Consider the following 8,305-nt stretch of genomic DNA (forward strand, 5'->3'; position numbering starts at 1 on the left):
AACTCTGAATATTCTTTCATAAAAAGACACAAACTAGCATATTGAATATAAAAACAGAATCTCTCATTTTACTGCCTCCAAGAATGATATTTCTGCATAAAAATAAATTATCTTTGGGTAATGCTAACTAAGCAGGTGAATGACCTGTTTGACATGAACTTTAAGTCTTTAAAGAAAGAAATTAGGGCTATTGCGAAGAGTGTTGTTTCCCTGATTTCTTTTTAGCTAGTTCATCCTTTGTATATAGGGAGGATACTGATTGGGGGGGGGTTAATATTGTATCCAGCCACACTACGAAGGTGTTTTTCAGCTTTGAGTGTTCCCGGTAGAATTTTTGGGGTCATTTAAGTATACTATCATATTATAAACAAATAGTGATACATTGACTTCTTCCTTTCTAATTCATATTCCCCATCTCCTTTTGCTGTCTACTCTAGCTAGAACTGCAAATGCTATATTGAATAGACATGGAGAGAGTGGACAACCTTATCTTGTTTCTGATTTTAGTGGAATCGCTTTGAGTTTCTCTCCATTTAATTTGATGCTGGCTGTTGGTTTTCTATATATTGCTTTCATTATGTATAGGTATGTTCTTTGTATTCCTGATCTTTCTAAGACTTTTATTATGAAGGGTATTGGATTTTGTTAAAAGCTTTTTCAGCATCTAATGAGATGATCATGTTTTTTGTTTGTTTGTTTGTTTGTTTATATGGTAGATTATACTTACAGATTTTCTTACATTGAACCATCCCTGTATCTCTGGGATTAACCTTACTTGATTATGGCAGATGATCATTTTTGTGTGTGTTTTGATTTTGTTTGCAAGTATTTTATAATGTTTACAACAGTGTTCATGAGAGAAATTGGTTTGTATTCTCTTTATATTGAGTCTTCCTGTGGTTTGCATATCAGGGTAACTGGAGTCTCATAAAAAGAATTTTGTAACGGTTCTTCAATTTCTATTGTGTGGAAGAATTTGAGGAGTATTGTTATTATTTCTTTGGCCTTCTGATAGAACTCTGCACTGAAACCATCTGGCCCTGGGATTTTATTTATTTATTTATTGGTTTGAAGACTTTATTTTATTTTACTTGGTTTTATGAGATAGGATTTCTCTGTGACTTTAGAGCCTGTCCTGGAACTAGCTCTTGTAGTCCAGGCTGGCCTTGAACTCACAGAAATCTGCCTGCCTCTGACTCGCCAATGCTGGGATTAAAAGCCTGCACCACCACTGCCTGGCTGGTTTGAAGACTTTTAGTGACTGCTTCTATTTTCTTAGGGATTATAGGTATCTTGAAATTGTTTATCTGGTCTTGATTTAATTTTGGTATATGATACCTATCAAGAACTTTTTTCCATTTCTTTTAGATATTCCATTTTTGTTGAGTGCAGGTTAAAAAAGTATGACCTAATTAGTCTCTGGATTTCCTCTGTGTTTGTTGCTATGACCCCCTTTTTCTTTCTTTTTGTTAATTTGGATATTCTTTCTGTGTCTTTTAGTTAGTTTCGATAATGGTTTGTCTATCTTGTTAATTTTCTCAAAGAACCAACTCCACTTTATTGATTCCTTACAATGTTCTCTTTGATTTCTATCCTTAGCTTGGTTATTTTCTGTCATTTACTCCTCTTGAGTATGTTTGCTTCTTTTTGACTAGAGTTTTTAAGTGTACTGTTAAGTCACTAGTGTGAAATTTCTCCAAATTCTTTATATAGGTACTTAGTGCTATAAACTTTGCTTTTAGCACTGCTTTCAGTGTCTCATAAGTTTGGATCTGTTGTGGATTCATTTTCATTGAATCCTAGCATCTTCAATTTCTTTATTACTTCCTTGACTCAGTTTCAATTCAGTTGACAGTTGTTCAATTTCCATGAGTTTATAGGCTTTCTGTAGTTTCTGTTGTTATTGAACTCCAAATGTAATCCATGATAATCTGATGAGATAAAGTAAGTTATTATATAGTTTTGTTTCTATTGATACTTGCTTTGTGAGCAAGTAAAAATAAGGCATATTCTTTTATTCTGTGTGAAATGTTCTCTCAATATCTGTTAAGTCCATTTGAGCACTTGAGTCATAATGCCTGCTAGTTACCTTATTTCTTCAAGAAGAGTCCCAGCAATGGTCCAGCATCCATAGTGTAGAGTGTAGCAGGAACCAGAAGCCTCAAACCAGACCAATGACTCATTGCAATGAACACTTAAAAGTAAAGATAGATATCTGAACTAAAGGCATACTGTATGACTCACTGGGCCACACTAAGGCTTCTAAGCCGAGATTTGTTTAACATTTTTGTTTTAGTTATTGTTTGCTTGTTTTGGTTTTGATTTTTCAGTTTGTTTTATTTTGCTTTGTTTTGGTTTATTTTAAACTTTTGTTTCAGGGCATTTTCAAGGGCAGAGGACAGAATCCTGAGATTCTGTCTCTCTGGGGTTTGCCTTTGCTCCTCTCCCCACCATGCTGTCTAAGTCTACCCGAGAGTACTGCATTTATTAAACATAGGCATTTTTATTTGGTCTAGTCTGGTCTAATTGGAGTTATTTGTGCCAGAGGAGTGGCTTTTCTTAAGATTAAACCAAACAGTGATAATAGATTCTTTTTTCACTTGCTCCTGGGAACTTGCTGGATTTCTAGTACCATGCATGATTTCCCTCCTGTAGAATGAGTCTTCAGTTTAATTAGACAGCTAGCTATTGGTTGCCATTTAAATTAGCATGTGTTTGTCATTTCTTGCACCTTTATGAATATTTTGCCATGCTGGAAACCACTGTAGTCCATAAGTATTGTAGCTGTATAGGATTGTTTAATTGTTTGCCTTTCTTGGACCATTGTACATTTTTTATTTTGTTCTTTGTTTTTATTTTTAGAACTAAGAAAGCTAGACTGCAGGAAAGAGGCATTCAGGTCAGAGCCAGCTTGAGTCATCTGAGTCTTACGTTCTAATTATGTGGCATCTGCAGAGATAGGGTCCTGAACCAAGTATTATCCTTATACCAAAAGCAGATAAGGATTTAACAAAAATAGGAGAAGTATAGGCCAATCTTCCTAATGATGAAGGATGTAAAATTCTCAATAAATATTTGCAAACCAAATTCAAGCACATCAAAAATATTATGAAGTAGGCTTAATTTAAGAGATGCAGAGAAGGATCCATATATGCAAATCAGTAAATATAATTCACTATTTAAATGGACTCAAGGCCAGAAACCATAAGCTGTGTCAATGGAGAAAAGGTCTTTGGCAGATTTCTACATAACTTCACTTTAAAAGCAGTGGAGAGAATAGGTATGGAAGGAACATATCTCAACAAAATAAAGAATATATATGACAGACCTATAGTCACCATTCCACTATGATCTGAAATAATAGTGTATAATATACAGTATCAATACCACACCTGAAATCTTAGCTAAAACTCTACACAAGAGAATAAAATTTTAAAAATGCAATAGAAATGAAAAAGTCAAAATATCCCTATTTTCAGGTTGTAGAGTTCTTTATAATGGAGATCCCAAAATCTAAATTAAAAAGTCCTAAAGCTGGTAAACACTTTCAATGAAGTGGCAAGACAAAATAAACATACCAAAACCTGGTAGCCAATTTGCATATCAAAGAGAAAGAAACTGGGGGAATCAATACTTTTCATGGTAGCTTAAAGGGTTCATTGGAATAAACTTAGTCAAGTAGGTGAAATTCCTATGTTTCAAATACTGAAGAAAGTAACAGAAGACATCAGAAAATAGAGAAATACCCAAGATCCTGGATTGGTAGGATTAATATTTTTTAAATGACTGTTCTGTTAAAATAGTCTACAGATTTGATGTAATCCCTACTATAATTTCAACATACTATACCTCATAAATTGAAAACTAATCATCTTAAAATTCACATTGATGACCAAAACAATTATAAATAATATAAGCTTTTTTTTTTTATTTTGAAGTTCAGTAGTTGTAAAAACAGTATGTGTTGATACAGAAGTAGACACATTGATCAGTGGAATAGGACTGAAGATCCAAATAAAAGTATATTCACCTAATAGTCCCTTGAAGTTAAAAATGAAACCTAAAACACATAGTGAAGGAAAGACATCTTCAATAAATGACGCAGGACAAACTGAATATCTGCATGTTAAGAATAAGACTTGATCTTTGTCTCTCACAGTATACAAACATCAATTATAAATAGATCAAGGAACTCAATGTTAGAAATGAAATTCTAAAACTTCTAGAAGAGAAAATAGTGAGTGTACTTCAGGAAACAGGCTCAGTAAGGACTTTCTGAAAAGGATCCTGGCCACAAATTAAAAAAGGACCAACAATAAACCAATGGGACCTTATTAACAGACATTTGTACTGTAAAGGATACTTTACAGTATAGACATAGTACAGTAAAAGCAATTGACTGTAGACTCAGGCTACAGAGTGGAAAAATATTTGAGAAATATATACCATAAGGAAAAATGCATTTTCAAGAAACCAGAGACTGTCAACCTGAAAGATCAGTACCACAGGTAGGATAGTCTCCTTTTAGTTCTTTGCTAAAGGGATCGAGAAACCCTTTTCAAAACAATACAAGGCATTACCATTTCTTGCTGTTGCCCACATACCCTATAGTTAAAGAAACCACATGCTCTGATAACACTGTATGGAACAATCAAACTGGTACTGTCCTGGAAGCTTGCTTTCTTTTGACTAGCTTTCATAGTACTTTAGCTATGCTAAAGTCAAGAACAGTCTAACCCTTCTGTGAAACTTTTGATCTACAGTAATGTCTGGTCTGGAAAAATATGTCCATGACTGTAATAGTGGCATAAAAGTTATGAGAATTATAACCTCTTTTCTGGCTGAAATAAAGGTTTCCTCGTTAATAAGAAACATATGGCTGATATTTATAAAAATGGCCAAAGGACCCATGGCTTGGGAATTCTTTGGCCATGTAGAAGAGCATACTACAATTATTTTGCTTACTTAGACATACTATTAAACTGCTGTCTAAATATCGCTTTACCCATAAATTAATGTCACTCTCAGTTTAAATCAAAGTATTTTTTTTCTTTTTTTGCAGTAGATGGCAATTAATACAAATACAGCTAGCCAGAATGAAGAGAAAACATATCTGTCTTCATTCATCAATATCACACCTTCTTCCAAAGCTTTACCATGAAAGGGGAATTTGAAGGATTCTAAGAGATCTAGTTTTGGAAGGACTGATGCAAAATGATATCTTCTGGTCATAAAAGAACCATTGGATTCATGATCTAGCAGATATGTTAGCATGCAAAAGGCATGAACAAGATCAATCTAGTCAAATATTCATCGTGGATAGAGAAGGGGCTAAGGAGGCCCCATATTTATTGAAGTTATCACCCTCCTGATAGGTTGACCATGCTCCAGTGGATGACTCCACATCCATGAATGTAAGAGCAGGACTAAGTGGGCTCAGTGGGTTATTGCAAAAAGAAAGACAGGAGAGGGGGAGGTTTGGAGACATGACTCAGTGATTCAACTCTCTTTCAGAAAACCTGGGTTTAGTTTCTAGCACCCACATGGTGTCCCTCAACAATCTGTTACTTCAGTACTGAGGAAATTGATGCTCTGTCCTGGCATCTATGGCCAATATAAGCAAGTGGTTCATTTATATGTAAGTTGGCAAAAATATTAATACACATAAAATATTAATAAATAAAAATAAAATAAAATAAAAGTTTCATAGGGTACAGTATTCAAGAAGAGGTGGAAGAAGTCCAGAGTTTCACTGTGAGGGCAGAGACAGAGGGCAAATAGCAGAGATGTAAAATTCAGAGGCAGCAGAGCGGGAGCAGCGGTGTTGAGAGAAGGCTGCTGTGGGAGAGAGAAGTATGAGAGATGAAGAAGAGGCATGAAAGAAGTATGAGAGAATGGATAAGTGAGAGTGAGTGAGTAAAGAATGAATGAATGATGCAAAAGAAGTCTATATGAGAGTGAATGAGTGTGAGTGAGTGTGGGTGTGAGAGTGGTGTGTTTGTAAAGAGAAATATGTAAAGAGATGCTGTAACTGGATATAGATATATGTGATTGGGCAGGAGAGAGATGTATGTTAAGAGAAAGACATTATTTAAGTTGAAGTAAAGAGAAGGTTACCATCAGGAAAGTGTGTGCTAATTCCTTTTTTCTTAGATTATCAGCAGAAAATGTGTGCTTGTTTATTTTCTCCTCTGACAGTAAAGCCTTAGCAACCCTCAGATAAGAATTTTTCCTAGGTCCAACTACTTTGAGGCTTTCTTTTTATTACCCCAGAGCAGATCTCAGGAGCTGGCCTCCCACGTTTCATGATAAGAAAGAAAGCTAAACAAAAAATGTAAGATTGGCAATAAGCTGGGCATTGGACCTGACCTGGAGTGTTGTCAGTATACTCAGTGACACTGTGCTGAAAAAAATCCTGATTTTCTCTTTCCCAGTAGGAGGCAATTGCAAATAGCTTCTTGGTAAAAGGTAGAACTTGGTGTCTACTTTCCCTTATCTGTGTTAGGATTTTGAACTTGGTCGTGTCTTATGTGTACTGCCACAGTCTCTGAGAGTTCATATGCACACCAGCCTTGCTGTGACTGGATGATGATGATGTCTTGGAGTTATCCTCTGCCTCTGGCTTTTAAAAGCTTTCTGTCTCTCCTTCATAGTTCCTTAAGCCTTTAAGGGATGGGTTTAATAAAGGCATCTTAATCAGAGCTGAATGCTCCTAAGTTTCTCACTCTCTGCACATTGTCCAGTTGTCTGGCCACAGTTTCCTTTTCTTCCTCTCCCCCAAGTTCCTCCCCACCAACTCCCCTCTGTTCTCTCCATTCTCTCCCCCTCTTTTTATATTCAGAAAAGGGCAGGCCTTCCACGGATATCAACAAAATATGACCTATCAAGTTGCAATGAGACTAAGAACGTCCCCTTGTATTAACCCAGTATGAGGAATAGGGTCCCAAAATCCAGTAAGCAACAAAGACAGCTCCTGCTTCCACTGTTAGGAGTCCCACAGTAGACCAAGCTACATACCTGTAACATATACTCAGAAAGCCTAGGTCAGTTCCATGTAGGCTTCCTGGTTGTTGGTTCAGTCTCTGTGAGCCCTTATGAGCCCAGGTTATTTGATCCTGTGAGTCTTGTTGTGGTCTTCTTAACTGCTCTTGCTCCTATAATCCTTTTTTCAGATTTCAGGATTCCTGGAACTGAGCCTAAAGTTTGCTTGTCGGCCTGCATCTGTTATGATTAGTTACTGGATAAAGCTGCTCTGATTACAATTGGGCTAGGCACCGATCTGGTCACAACCATCCTAAAATCTACAGACCAAAAGAGACTAGGTAACAAGGAATATTCATAGGAGGATGCCCAGACCTCCCAGGGAAGGAAAAATAGCAGAGATTTCGTGAGTGGACTGAAGGAAGATGGGGATGGGTTTGGGGGAGGGAAGAGTACTGAAAAAAAACTAATGGTCAGTGGTGTATTTGGGGGACAAGTAAAAACCTGGTTCAAGGGATTCTTCCAGGGATCTACAAGGATGACTCCAGCTAAGACTCCTAGTAATAGCAGAAATGTAGCACAAACTGGCCATCTCCTGTGATCAGTTAGTTGTCCTTTCTATTTATAAATTTCTGTTATCTTATATTCTATTGAAAGATAAACTTTCTTTGCTTTTTCTTTATTTTTTCCTTTTAAGTGGTCTACTTTTGTTTTGTAGGAGTGATTACTTCCTAACACCTTTGAGAATACTAGACATACTTGAAAACATAAGATGTTGCCCTGGAACTCATTATATAGACCAGGTGGCTTCAAACTCATAGAGATCTACCTCCGTCTGCCCCCTAAGTGCTGGGATTAAAGGTGCTGCCATTATGTCTGGCTTTTATAGCATGTTATTCTATATGATCATCCTGTGTCTGCTTAGAGCAAGTGGATACCCAGCTTTCTCTGCAGTTCAGTATTGCTTACTTAACATTTCTCCCAAGTAATAGTAACCGAGTTCTCTAAAGATTCAGTGTGTTGGAGTGGATGTATGTCCAATGATCAACTTCATTGTAATGAGTTTGGGAAACAGAAGAGATATTTATGCACTTTCAACTTAGACCTATGTGTTTCTTCCAGTAATTCCTAAGAAAGAGTTACTGCAATGACAGTGAAAAAAGTTTTTTAAAAAGTGATTTTGCATGATCTTAAGTGTCTTTTGGCCATTTGAACTTCTTCTGTTGAGAATTCTCTGTTCAGATCAGTGCCCCATTTTTTAATTGGGTTAATTAGCATTTTAAAGTCTAGTTTCTTGAGTTCTTTATATATTTTGGAGATCAGA

Source organism: Microtus ochrogaster, chromosome X, assembly GCF_000317375.1.
Source record: "Microtus ochrogaster isolate Prairie Vole_2 chromosome X, MicOch1.0, whole genome shotgun sequence".
In the NCBI taxonomy this organism is placed as follows: Eukaryota; Metazoa; Chordata; class Mammalia; order Rodentia; family Cricetidae; genus Microtus; species Microtus ochrogaster.